The following is a 15496-nucleotide window of genomic DNA, read 5'->3' as shown; positions in this document are numbered from 1 at the left end:
AAATTCATAATATAACTGTCATCGTAACCTTAAGCGTGCGGACCCTACGGGTTCGAGAACAATGTAGACATGACCGAGACACGTCTCTGGTCAATAACCAATAGCGGGACCTGGATGCCCATATTGGCTCCTACATATTCTACGAAGATCTTTATTGGTCAGACCGCATAACAACATACGTTGTTCCCTTTGTCATCGGTATGTTACTTGCCCGAGATTCGATCGTCGGTATCCAATACCTAGTTCAATCTCGTTACCGGCAAGTCTCTTTACTCGTTCCGTAATACATCATCTCACAACTAACATATTAGTTGTAATGCTTGCAAGGCTTTATGTGATGTGTATTACCGAGAGGGCCCAGAGATACCTCTCCGACAATCGGAGTGACAAATCCTAATCTTGAAATACGCCAACCCAACATCGACCATTGGAGACACCTGTAGTACTCCTTTATAATCACCCAGTTACGTTGTGACGTTTGGTAGTACCCAAAGTGTTCCTCCGGTAAACGGGAGTTGCATAATCTCATAGTCATAGGAACATGTATAAGTCATGAAGAAAGCAATAGCAACATACTAAACGATCGGGTGCTAAGCTAATGGAATGGGTCATGTCAATCAGATCATTCTGCTAATGATGTGACCTCGTTAATCAAATAACAACTCATTGTTCATGGTTAGGAAACATAACCATCTTTGATTAACGAGCTAGTCAAGTAGAGGCATACTAGTGACACTTTGTTTGTCTATGTATTCACACATGTATTATGTTTCCGGTAAATACACTTCTAGCATGAATAATAAACATTTATCATGATTATAAGGAAATAAATAATAACTTTATTATTGCCTCTAGGGCATATTTCCTTCACAAAGTTCTCGTCCATCGGTGGTTACCGGAATGCTATCGACAAATGCAACAGGGTCTTACTGACACGGTTGTACACCAAGGTGTTTACATAAGCAGAAGAATATTACTGCTTAGTTCATATGGATCACAAGGAAGGTTAAACAAATCAATGGAAGGAAAATGTGATCATCAGATCAAATAGAAGAATGGAAAGGAAAATGTGTTTGACACATGTACCAGGGGTATACCCTTCCCAAGGACAAGCAGAGCAAGATATCCACGACAGGAGATAATGTAGAAAACCCTTTAGGTAGGGGGAGAGAAATTTCATGACATTACCCATACAATGGTGTTTGGATAATTTAGCAAGAAACATTTAACATTGGCTTCAAATGTTCTTGTTGAAAATCGGAGTACCATAGGCATGCTTCGAGATAGCATTGACATGGTCTTCAAGCAAAGGTTGGACTTTGGATACTCAATGGATTCATCAGGAACAACTTATAGAATGAGTCTTTCAATTTCCTCATGGAAGGATGGTTAACATTGCTAAAAGGAAGAACTATAACAATAGGCCCTCCAGCCAGGTCTGCTAGGCATGACATCACCTTACCGGGTCATACAAAGACCAGCGTTATAACTCTTGGAAAATGCGTCCCAACCATCATATCTGACCGGGATTCATATCTGATTGGTGTTAGGATATCTCAGACTCAGGATGCCTGAGAAGAAGAGGTGCAACACAATTGACGAGATGACATTATATGATTCTCGGGAAATGAACTATGGAAGCAAGTTCCGAACAAGGGTTCATCATTAAGCCAAGGAGAGGATGAGGAGGTGGCTGATGGACTCAGCAATAATTCAACGAGGTATCCAAAAAAAGATGGATCTCCACAATTGTAACGCCCTCGATGCGGCTATAGCTCCCACATGTCGAGGCACGACTTAGAGACATAACCGCATTGAAAGCAATGTTGCAAGTTAGGAAATCCTCACAACATCCCATGTAATATATATAATAAAAGGGGAGATACATAGTTGGCTTACACTTGCCACGTCACATCAGAGTACATAAATAACATCCATCATACAAACACTCATGGCCCGACTACGGCGCCAAAGTAGAAGAAAACCCAACATGCGACAAGGCCCTAAATCAAACCCCAACTAGGCACCACTACTGATCATCGGGAAAGGAAACATAATAACGCTGAGAGTCCTCGTCGTACTCCCACTTGAGCTCGTACTCGTCACCTGGAGCGGAATCACCTGGACCTGCATCTAGAGTTATAGTATCTGTGAGCCACAGGGACTCAGCAATCTCGCACCCTCGCGATCAAGACTATTTAAGCTTATAGGAAGGGTAAGGCAATTATGTGTGGAGCTGCAGCAAGCGACTAGCATATATGGTGGCTATCTTATTCGCAAAATAGAGCGAGAAGAGGAGGCAAAGCGCGAGCGAGAAGCTAGAAGGCAACCTGCGCAAACATTACTCCAACACCGTGTCCACTTCCCGGACTCCGCCGAGAAGAGGCCATCACGGTAACACACTCAGTTGATTCATTTTAATTAATTAGGGTTCAAGTTATCTACAACCGGACATTAACAAATTCCCATCTGCCCATAACCGCGGGCACGGCTTTCGAAAGTTCAATCCCTGCAGGGGGGTCCCAACTTAGCCCATGACAAGCTCTCACGGTCAACGAAGGAATAGACCTCCTCCCAAGTCGTTCCGATCAGACTCGGTATCTCGGTAACTCAAGACACTTCGACAGGTTAAAACAAGACCAGCAACACCGCCCGAATGTGCCGACAAATCCCGATAGGAGCTGCACATATCTCTTTCTCAGGGCACACTCAGATTGTCTTAGGTACGGGTAGGCCAGCCCAGGGTTGCCCCTGGTGGCCACCGGCAGCTGACAGGTGGACCAACACTCAGAGGAGCACTGGCCCGGGGGTGTAAATAAGATGACCCTTGAGTCTGCAGAACCCAAGGGAAAGAAAAGGCTAGGTGGCGAAGGGTAAAACCAAGGTTGGGAATTGCTGGACAAGCTTTAATCAAGGCGAAATATCAAGGGGTTCCCATTATAACCCAACCGCGTAAGGAACGCAAAATCCGGGAACATAACACCGATATGACGGAAACTAGGGCGGCAAGAGTGGAACAAAACACTAGGCGAGAGGCCGAGCCTTCCACCCGTTACCAAGTATATAGATGCATTAAGATAACATGGCAATATAATGATATCCCCAACAAGTAAATAAATGATGTTCCAACAAGGAACGGCCTCCAATCTTCACCTGCAACTAGCAACGCTATAAGAGGGGCTGAGCAAAGCGGTAACATAGCCAATCAACGGTTTGCTAGGACAAGGTGGGTTAGAGGTTTGACATGGCAATTGGGAGGCTGCCAAGCAAAAGGTAGGCATCGTAGCATTGGCATAGCAAGAGCGAGCAAACTAGCATAGCAAAGATAGTAGTGATTTCGAGGGTATGATCATCTTGCCTGCACTGTTGTCAGAGTTGACTGGATCCTCACAAGCAAACTCACCGGGCTCCTCGGTAGCGAACTCGTCTCCCGGCTCTACCCAACAAGACAAACAAGCAACAAGGATACAATCAACCACGTGCAAGACCAAGCAATATGATGAAATGATGATATGCTATGCGGGATGCGATGCGGGATGCAAAATGCAATATATGACAGGAAATGCATGAACCTGGCCTCAACTTGGAAAACCAAGTGTGCCACTGGATAGAGGGGATGAAATCTCTTGAAAATGGTATAAAGATCATTGGAATCGGAGTTACGGTTTGGAAATGGCAAGCGATTTAAGAATGACACCGGTCTGCGATTTATAGCAAGTAGGCATCTAAATGCAACGAAATGAACATGCTACAGCCACCAAACATGACAACAAAATACATGGTAGGGATGCACACAAGATGCTTAACAAAAGACTAGCACTGAGCCACGGCCAATTCATCCATTATGAGGTCCAAACAAGCATGGCAAAAACGCAAATGCAAAAACAGATTCCAGACTTGGTGAAATTAACACTAGTCTGAAATTTCAGATCACGAAGCCCTCTTCGGAGCAGCAAAACAACATGATACATGACCTGATTAAGACAATTAAGAACATGGCATGGAGCTACTCAACAAGCTTAACTAAAGTCCCAAAGTGACCTGAGGCCAAAAGGGATCACAAAATATACTAACGGGCACACGAACATAGCTAAAACACAATCAGTTTTCAGACTTGGTGAAAACTGAGACATGCTGAAATATAACTCACGAAGGCATGTAAACGAGCATGATGCACTCACTACGGTGCAAGTCATGGCAAGGTAAGCATACATCCATTAAGAAGGCACAAAATACTAGCTAGACATGGCAAGATCAATGGCATGGCATGCACGGATCAACTACAATAGCATCGGCAAAATCGCAAACGAGTTGACGATCTGCCCAGATTCACAACGAAGCAAAAGTAGAGCTCGATTGACTCAAGCTAGGGTGTTCCATAATTGCAAACAAAGACATGGATGGATAGAACATAACATGGTTAACAAAACTCCTTTACTGATCATCCTCAAAAGAGGCACGGATCACTAGGAAACAAGCTGAACATATGGCATCATGAACTAAATAATCCCAGACTTAGTGAAAACTACTAAGTCTCTGAAAACAGATTTCCCGGGTGCCTCACTTTGCAAGCTTGCACAAGTCACCACACACATCCTAAAAATGCATGAGTTGCACCTCTGGAAAGAAGACAAAATGCTTAACAAAACATATGAAGGACTCACAGGCATAGCATGCACACAATAATCATGGCAAAAATGACAAAAGTCTAAGATGAACTAGCAAATCTGACAATTAACTCACGAAGCCTCCTTCTAACAGAATTTTGGGTATCAAGATGAGCTCAAATGAAAATGATTCAATGGAATGAAATGATGTACTCGTCGAGGCGAACATTTTGATATACTGTATGCATGAATCGGAGCTACGGAAGCAAAGTTACGGGGCCTCGAACAGGAGCATATGAGCTAAAAAAAGATCTGAGATCCGGGCCGGAACACTGTAGCGGCGGCGCGATTCCCGATGACGACCGTCGCCGGAGAAGAAACGGACGGTGGGGCGAGGTCGCCGGACCGGCTGGACGGCGCCGGCGTCGGGGAGGAGGCGGGGCTCGCCGGAGCAACGAGGAGGCGGCGGGCGGTGGTGTTCCGACGGGCTCGGACGCGGCGGCGTCGGTGTCGGCCGCCGGAGTCGGCGACGTGGGCGGCAGGCACCGCGGCGACCCGGGGCGGCGGCCGGCTAGGAGGGAGGCGGCGGCGGTGGTCCGGCTCGGGGAGGAGAATGGCGGCGGGCGGCGCTCCTCCTCTGGGTCGCGGGGGCTTTACGCGGGCCGGGCGGGCCGCGGCGGCGGCGGCGGCCGGCTGCCACGTGGCGCCCCATGAGTTGCTGCGGGCGGCAGCGGGTGCGATCCGGACGTTGTCCCGCCTGGCGCGGTCACGTCCAGCGGCGGCGGGAGAGAATTTTAGGGTTTCGGGGAGAGGGAGAGATCCGAAAATGGAGGGGTGTATATATAGGCATAGAGGGAGCTAGGAGAGTCCAAATGAGGTGCGGTTTTCGGCCACGCGATCGTGATCGAACGCTCTAGGACATGGAGCAGAGTTTGGTGGGTTTTGGGCCAAAATGGAGGGGTGTTGGGCTGCAACACACACGAGGCCTTTTGGGTCCCTCGGTTAACCGTTGGAGTATCAAACGAAGTCCAAATGATACGAAACTTGACAGGCGGTCTACCAGTAGTAAACCAAGGCCGCTTGGCAAGTCTCGGTCCAATCCGGAAATGTTTAATCCCCAAACATGAAAGAAAGCTAGAAATGACCACCGGAGGAGAACGAAGCGCCGGAATGCAAAACGGACAACGGGGAAAAAGCTCGGATGCATGAGATGAACACATATGCAAATGCAATGCACATGATGACATGATATGAGATGCATGAAAAAGAAAACAACACATGGAGACAAAGACCCAAACCCGAGAAATAAATATAACTTAACGCCAGAAACGGCAAGAGTTGGAGTACAAATAGGGAAAGTTACATCCGGGGTGTCACAACACTCCACCACTACGAAAAGATCTGGTCCCGAGATCTAGGACTGAAAGAACTCCGGGTACTCAGAACGGAGGTGATCCTCGCGTTCCCAGGTAGCTTCACGGTCGGAATGGTGTGACCACTTGACTTTAAGAGATTTGATTGACTTGTTGCGAGTCTTGCGTTCAATCTCTTCGAGAATAGCAACTGGGTGCTCATGATAAGAGAGATCTTCTTGGAGCTCAATGTCCTCGAAGTTGACGGTGCGGTCAGGAGTTTTGAAGCACTTTCGAAGCTGAGAGACATGGAACACGTCATGAACATTTGCAAAGTTTGAAGGAAGCTCGAGTTGATAGGCGAGGTCGCCTCTCTTGCTGACAATCTTGAAAGGTCCCATGTATCTAGGGGCAAGCTTCCCTTTGATACCGAAGCGACGAGTACCTTTCATAGGAGAGACACGAAGGTAAACATGATCTCCGATCTCGAAAGCCAAATCACGGTGCTTACTATCATAGTAGCTCTTCTGTCGGGACTGGCTGCTTTGAGGTTATCACGAATGACTTTGCACATTTCTTCTGCTTTTGTGATTAAGTCATTACCCAGCAGCTGACGTTCACCGGTTTCAGACCAGTTGAGAGGGGTACGGCACTTCCTGCCATACAGAATTTCAAAAGGGGACTTGCCCGAACTTGCTTGAAAACTGTTGTTGTATGAGAATTCAGCATAAGGAAGACAATCCTCCCACTTCATGCCGAAGGAGATCACACAAGCCCTGAGCATATCTTCAAGAATCTGGTTGACACGCTCGACTTGACCGCTTGTTTGAGGATGGAAAGCAGTGCTGAAGCGGATGTTAGCGCCCATGGCCTTCTGAAAAGAATCCCAAAACTTCGAGGTAAAGATGCTGCCACGGTCTGAAGAGATCACTTGAGGAATACCGTGCAGAGAGACAATGCGAGAGGTATAGAATTCCGCCAATTGAGCTGCAGTGATCGACTCTTTGATAGGCAGAAAGTGAGCCACTTTGGTGAGCTTGTCGATGACAACGAATATAGCATCATTGCCACGCTTGGACTTTGGAAACCCAGTCACGAAGTCCATTTCAATGTGGTCAAACTTCCATTCTGGAATGGCAAGAGGTTGGAGGAGACCTGCTGGCCTTTGGTGTTCTGCCTTCATTCTTCTGCAGACATCACATTCATTCACGAATTGAGCGATCTCGCGCTTCATTCGAGTCCACCAATAAGCTTGCTTGAGGTCCTGATACATCTTCGTGCTCCCAGGGTGGATGGAGAAGAGAGAATTGTGAGCCTCATTCATGATCACTTTACGAAGTTCACCTTTGGGCACAACAATACGATCCTCAAAGAAGAGAGTGTCCTTGTCATCAAGGCGGTAGCACTTGTACTTGGACTGACTCTTGGCAATCCCAATCTCACCTTTTTCACCATAGCATCAAGAAGCTGGGCTTGGCGAATCTGGTCTTCTAAGGTAGGAGAGACTTGAAGGTTGGCGAGGAAACCTTGAGGAACAACTTGCAGATTAAGTTTGCGGAAAGCTTCACAAAGCTCGGGTTGATAAGGCTTGAGAATCAGACTGTTGCAGTAAGCCTTTCTGCTCAAAGCGTCAGCAATCACATTGGCCTTGCCTGGAGTATACTCGATACTCGGATTATACTCTTGAATCATTTCGACCCATCGAGTTTTCCTGAGGTTGAGATTAGGCTGAGTGAAGATGTACTTGAGACTCTTGTGATCAGTGAAAATGTCCACTTTTCTTCCCAATAGAAGATGTCTCCAAGTCAACAGAGCATGCACAACTGCTGCCAACTCGAGATCATTAGTGGGGTAGTTCTTCTCATTAGGCTTCAACTGGCGAGATGTATAAGCAACAACTTTCTTCTCTTGCATCAATACTGCGCCAAGACCTTGGAGAGAGGCATCACAAAAGACCTCGTACGGCTTGGATTCATCAGGCGGAGTCAGAACTGGAGCAGTGATCAACTTCTCTTTCAAAGTGTTGAAAGCAATATCACACTCTGGAGACCAAACGTACTTGACGTGCTTCTGGAGAAGATTAGAGAGAGGCTTCGCAATCTTGGAAAAGTTTTCAACGAATCTTCGGCAATAGCTTGCGAGACCAAGAAAACTGCGGAGTTGCTTCACGTTCTGAGGAGGTTCCCAATTCACAATTGCAGACACCTTCTTAGGATTCACGGAAATTCCCTTGGCAGAGATGATATGACCAAGATAAAGAACCTCATCGAGCCAAAATTCACACTTGGAGAACTTGGCATAGAACTGATGTTCCTTGAGCTTATCGAGAACCAAACGCAAGTGCTTGGCATGATCTTCCTTGTTCTTGGAGAAAACCAGAATGTCGTCGAGATAGACCAAAACGAAGTCATTGGTGTAGGCATTGAAGATGAAGTTCATCATGCGAGAGAACGTCGGAGGAGCGTTGGCGAGGCCAAAAGACATGACAGTGTATTCATATGAACCAAAGCTTGTTCTGAATGTTGTCTTGGGAATATCTTCTTCACGAATGCGAATCTGGTGATAACCCATACGGAGATCAAGCTTGGAGAATACTTGAGCACCTTTGAGTTGTTCGAACAGCTCATTGATGTTGGGAAGTGGGTATTTGTTCTTGATGGTCTTCTTATTCACCGGACGGTAATCAACACAAAGTCGGTCCGTTCCATCCTTCTTCTTCACAAAAAGAACACAACAACCCCACGGAGAAGAACTAGGCCGGATGAGACCCATTCTTTCTTGCTCATCGAGTTGCTTCTTCAGCTCCTTCAACTCTTCAGGTCCGAGCTTGTAAGGACGTTTGCACACAGGTTCCGTGCCAGGCTCAAGTTCAATAACGAATTCAACTGGCCGGTGCGGAGGCATTCCTGGGAGCTCTTCTGGAAAGACGTCTTGATATTCGCAAACGACTGGAATTTGCGAGATGGCATCCAATTCACCCTTCTCATTGAGAGAAAACAGTCGAATAGTATTATCCCGAGCGGCAAAGACAATTACATCCTCAGACGAATGAGTCAATTGAATCTGCCTGGCTGCACAATCAAGCTGAGCCTTGTGCTTAGAAAGCCAATCCATTCCAAGAATAAGATCAATATCTGAGTCACCAAGAACCATTGGAGAAGATAGAAACTTGTAGTCACCCAAAGTAATAGTAACATCCGGAGCAATGGAGTTAGCCTGCATGCGCTTACCGGGAGAGACAACTGCTAAAGGACTAGGCAAAATTTGCAAAGGCAACCCATGCTTAGATGAAAATGGTCTCGAGATGAAACAATGCGATGCACCCGTGTCAAAAAGAACTTTTGCAGGAATATCATTAACAGGAAGGTTACCCATGATCACATCTGACGAGTCCTCTGCCTGAGCTGCATTCATCAAATTGACCTTGGCATGCTTGGGGTTATGCTTGACCATAGCTGTACTTGCCGATCTCACAGGAGGAGGAGGAGGAAGACGCCTCTGGTTGAAACACTTGTTGGCATAGTGACCCTTCTGTTGGCACTTGTTGCACGTGACCTCTGAAAGCGGACGGTGATACGGAGCACTCGATCTTGGAGGTTGAGACGAAGTCTTGTTCTGAAAGCCAGGGTTGGGTGGGTGGGAAGAACCACTGCCACCTTTGCTCTTCTGCTGATACGGCTGACGGAACGGAGGAGGAGGAAGCCAAAACTTCTGCTGCTTGGCCACTTGAGTAGAGGAAGAAGGAGTAACATCTCTGACTCGCTTCCTGGAAGCATCACACCTCAACTGAGCAGCCTCTTGCTTCAGTGCCATATTGTAGAACTCATCGTATCTCAAGGGCTCAAAGAGAACAAGAGTGAGCTAAATATCTTCTCTGAGACCACCCCTGAACTGGTATATCATGCTCTTCTCATCAGGCACGTCCTGCTTGGCAAAGCGGGCAAGCTTCTGGAACAACTTGTTGTAGTCATAGACAGACAAAGAGCCTTGCTTCAGATTGCGGAATTCCTCACGCTTGCTTTCAACCACGCTCTGCGGAATATGATGAGCTCGGAAATCTCAACGGAAATCATCCCAAGTGATAACACGTCCACCTCTGGAATCCTTGTGCTGCTGGAACCATTCTGCAGCTTGATCTTTGAGTTGGAAGGAAGCGAACTTGACAAAGTCCTCAGGCCTGATGTTACTGCATTCGAAATGCTTACACAGATCCACAAGCCAATCGTCAGCATCGGTTGCCTCAACACAATTGCTGAAAGTCTTTGGCCCGTTAGCAAGGAACTGGTTGAGTGTAGCAAAGTGACTCTGATTGCTGCCTTGATTCCCTTGACTGCCTTGATTGCGCTCTTGGAGAATTTGCATGATCAGCTGTGTGTTTGCATTGGTTGCGGCCATCACAGCTTGCCATGCCTCTGGAGGAGGTGGAGGTGGTGGCGGATCTTGATTCTGGTTCTGACTGGTGCTCTTAGCGGGAGCCATCCTGAAGAGGTTGACCACCGTTAGCACATAGACAGATAAATATTGAAGCTGAATCCAATGGAATGAAAATTGCAACATATAGTCTTCACATCCGAACAAAATGAACGAATGCATTCCTCTTCAAATGGTCACATATCCATAAATTGCGAAGCCACGTGGAATTAAGGTAGAGAAATAAATCAACAAGGTACGGATCAAGAACGAATAATCGGTAAGAAATCCCAATCTCAAACCAATATCCGTGGAAGAAGAACTAGAGCTACAGAATTCCCACCTATGAAACTCCCGAACTTTTCCGGTTATGCAATCAGGTGTTGGGGATACAGGGGAAGCATAATATCTCACCCAAACTAGCAAATCCTACATCCAGCTGTATCCATCCTTCAACACATAACCGAGAAAACTTTGGAAACCATCTACCTCAACCTTCAAAAAGCATCCGTTATACAAGTTATGGCGATACTCCCGAACTCCCGCCCCAGTACTGGGTGGCGTCGAGGTTATCTCACCAACGAACTGCATAAAAGAGATTTTCGATGTCGGCGAACATATCTCAAGTACTCCAGAATTGCAACGATAAAATTATGATGACAACACCTTAGAGCTCAACTCCCCGGGACACTTCCACTAAACCCCTGACAGGAGGCACCAAGACAATGTTCTCATCATAAGCCATCAGAACGATTCCAAGATACTCGCGTGATCCTAAAAAAAATTTAGTGAAATTTGAGAAGAGAAGAGTCAAAACTCTACGTCAGGATGCCTTACCAGAGCGATGAGGAGACTGGGAAGTAAAAAGAATTCCTAAGCTCTCCGATATATAATTCCTAAAAGACTCAAAACATTTTTCTAGACACAACTCGGCTGCTAAAAACGATCAAGCAATGGGGCTCCTAAGGTCGGGGAAGGCTTTGATTACCGACTTGTAACGCCCTCGATGTGGCTATAGCTCCCGCGTGTCGAGGCACGACTTAGAGACATAACCGCATTGAAAGCAATGTCGCAAGTTAGGAAATCATCACAACATCGCATGTAATATATATAATAAAAGGGGAGATACATAGTTGGCTTACACTCTCCACGTCACATCAGAGTACATAAATAACATCCATCATACAAACACTCATGGCCCGACTACGGCGCCAAAGTAGAAGAAAACCCAACATGCGACAAGGCCCTGAATCAAACCCCAACTAGGCACCACTACTGATCATCGGGAAAGGAAACATAATAACGCTGAGAGTCCTCGTCGTACTCCCACTTGAGCTCGTACTCGTCACCTGGAGCGGAATCACCTGGACCTGCATCTAGAGTTATAGTATCTGTGAGCCACAGGGACTCAGCAATCTCGCACCCTCGCGATCAAGACTATTTAAGCTTATAGGAAGGGTAAGGAAATTATGTGTGGAGCTGCAGCAAGCGACTAGCATATATGGTGGCTATCTTATTCGCAAAATAGAGCGAGAAGAGGAGGCAAAGCGCGAGCGAGAAGCTAGAAGGCAACCTGCGCAAACATTACTCCAACACCGTGTCCACTTCCCGGACTCCGCCGAGAAGAGGCCATCACGGTAACACACTCAGTTGATTCATTTTAATTAATTAGGGTTCAAGTTATCTACAACCGGACATTAACAAATTCCCATCTGCCCATAACCGCGGGCACGGCTTTCGAAAGTTCAATCCCTGCAGGGGGGTCCCAACTTAGCCCATGACAAGCTCTCACGGTCAACGAAGGAATAGACCTCCTCCCAAGTCGTTCCGATCAGACTCGGTATCTCGGTAACTCAAGACACTTCGACAGGTTAAAACAAGACCAGCAACACCGCCCGAATGTGCCGACAAATCCCGATAGGAGCTGCACATATCTCTTTCTCAGGGCACACTCAGATTGTCTTAGGTATGGGTAGGCCAGCCCAGGGTTGCCCCTGGTGGCCACCGGCAGCTGACAGGTGGACCAACACTCAGAGGAGCACTGGCCCGGGGGTGTAAATAAGATGACCCTTGAGTCTGCAGAACCCAAGGGAAAGAAAAGGCTAGGTGGCGAAGGGTAAAACCAAGGTTGGGAATTGCTGGACAAGCTTTAATCAAGGTGAAATATCAAGGGGTTCCCATTATAACCCAACCGCGTAAGGAACGCAAAATCCGGGAACATAACACCAATATGACGGAAACTAGGGCGGCAAGAGTGGAACAAAACACTAGGTGAGAGGCCGAGCCTTCCACCCGTTACCAAGTATATAGATGCATTAAGATAACATGGCAATATAATGATATCCCCAACAAGTAAATAAATGATGTTCCAACAAGGAACGGCCTCCAATCTTCACCTGCAACTAGCAACGCTATAAGAGGGGCTGAGCAAAGCGGTAACATAGCCAATCAACGGTTTGCTAGGACAAGGTGGGTAGGTTTGACATGGCAATTGGGAGGCTGCCAAGCAAAAGGTAGGCATCGTAGCATTGGCATAGCAAGAGCGAGCAAACTAGCATAGCAAAGATAGTAGTGATTTCGAGGGTATGATCATCTTGCCTGCACTGTTGTCAGAGTTGACTGGATCCTCACAAGCAAACTCAACGGGCTCCTCAGTAGCGAACTCGTCTCCCGGCTCTACCCAACAAGACAAACAAGCAACAAGGATACAATCAACCACGTGCAAGACCAAGCAATATGATGAAATGATGATATGCTATGCGGGATGCGATGCGGGATGAAAAATGCAAGATATGACAGGAAATGCATGAACCTGTCCTCAACTTGGAAAACCAAGTGTGCCACTGGATAGAGGGGATGAAATCGCTTGAAAACGATATAAAGATCATTGGAATCGGAGTTACGGTTTGGAAATGGCAAGCGATTTAAGAATGACACCGGTCTGCGATTTATAGCAAGTAGGCATCTAAATGCAACGAAATGAACATGCTACAGCCACCAAACATGACAACAAAATACATGGCAGGGATGCACACAAGATGCTTAACAAAAGACTAGCACTGAGCCACGACCAATTCATCCATTATGAGGTCCAAACAAGCATGGCAAAAACGCAAATGCAAAACAGATTCCAGACTTGGTGAAATTAACACTAGTCTGAAATTTCAGATCACGAAGCCCTCTTCGGAGCAGCAAAACAACATGATACATGACCTGATTAAGACAATTAAGAACATGGCATGGAGCTACTCAACAAGCTTAACCAAAGTCCCAAAGTGACCTGAGGCCAAAAGGGATCACAAAATATACTAACGGGCACACGAACATAGCTAAAACACAATCAGTTTTCAGACTTGGTGAAAACTGAGACATGCTGAAATATAACTCACGAAGGCATGTAAACGAGCTCGATGCACTCACTACGGTGAAAGTCATGGCAATGAAAGCATACATCCATTAAGAAGGCACAAAATACTAGCTAGACATGGCAAGATCAATGGCATGGCATGCATAGATCAACTACAATAGCATCGGCAAAATCGCAAACGCGTTGACAATCTGCCTAGATTCACAATGAAGCAAAAGTAGAGCTCGATTGACTCAAGCTAGGGTGTTCCATAATTGCTAAGAAAGACATGGATGGATAGAGCATAACATGATTAACAAAACTTCTTTACTGATCATCCTCAAAAGAGGCACGGATCACTAGGAAACAAGCTGAACATATGGCATCATGAACTAAATAATCCCAGACTTAGTGAAAACTACTAAGTCTCTGAAAACAGATTTCCCGGGTGCCTCACTTTGCAAGCTTGCACAAGTCACCACACACATCCTAAAAATGCATGAGTTGCACCTCTGGAAAGAAGACAAAATACTTAACAAAACATATGAAGGACTCACAGGCATAGCATGCACACAATAATCATGGCAAAAATGACAAAAGTCTAAGATGAACTAGCAGATCTGACAATTAACTCATGTAGCCTCCTTCTAACAGCATTTTGGGCATCAAGATGAGCTCAAATGAAAATGATGCAATGGAATGAAATGATGTACTTGTCGAGGCGAACATTTTGATATACTATATGCATGAATCGGAGCTACGGAAGCAAAGTTACGGGGCCTCGAACAGGAGCATATGAGCTAAAAAAATATTGGGACAATGAAAAAAAAACGACATAGGGTTAGGAAAAAAAACAGATCTGAGATCCGGGCCGGAACACTGTAGCGGCGGCGCGATTCCCGATGACGACCGTCGCCGGAGAAGAAACGGACGGGGGGCCGAGGTCGCCGGACCGGCTGGACGGCGCCGGCGTCGGGGAGGAGGCGGGGCTCGCCGGAGCAACGAGGAGGCGGCGGGCGGCGGTGTTCCGGCGGGCTCGGACGCGGCGGCGTCGGTGTCGGCCACCGGAGTCGGCGACGTGGGCAGCGGGCACCGCGGCGACCCGGGGCGGCAGCCGGCTAGGAGGGAGGCGGCGGCGGTGGTCCGTCTCGGGGAGGAGAAGGGCGGCGGGCGGCGCTCCTCCTCTGGGCCGCAGGGGCTCTACGCGGGCCGGGCGGGCCGCGGCGGCGGCGGCGGCCGGCTACCACGTGGCGCCCCGTGGGTGGCTGCGGGCGGCGGCGGGTGCGATCCGGACGTTGTCTGGCCTGGCGCGGTCACGTCCGGCAGCGGCGGGAGAGAATTTTAGGGTTTCGGGGAGAGGGAGAGATCCGAAAATGGAGGGGTGTATATATTGGCATAGAGGGAGCTAGGAGAGTCCAAATAAGGTGCGGTTTTTGGCCACGCGATCGTGATCGAACGCTCTAGGACATGGAGCAGAGTTTGGTGGGTTTTGGGCCAAAATGGAGGGGTGTTGGGCTGCAACACACACGAGGCCTTTTCGGTCCCTCGGTTAACCGTTGGAGTATCAAACGAAGTCCAAATGATACGAAACTTGACAGGCGGTCTACCGGTAGTAAACCAAGGCCGCTTGGCAAGTCTTGGTCCAATCCGGAAATGTTTAATCCCCAAACACGAAAGAAAGCTAGAAATGACCAGCGGAGGAGAACGAAGCGCCGGAATGCAAAACGTACAATGGGGAAAAAGCTCGAATGCATGAGATGAACACGTATGCAAATGCAATG

This window comes from Triticum dicoccoides, chromosome 5A (assembly GCF_002162155.2).
Source record: "Triticum dicoccoides isolate Atlit2015 ecotype Zavitan chromosome 5A, WEW_v2.0, whole genome shotgun sequence".
NCBI lineage: Eukaryota > Viridiplantae > Streptophyta > Magnoliopsida > Poales > Poaceae > Triticum > Triticum dicoccoides.
Note: the sequence above shows the minus strand (reverse complement) of the source record.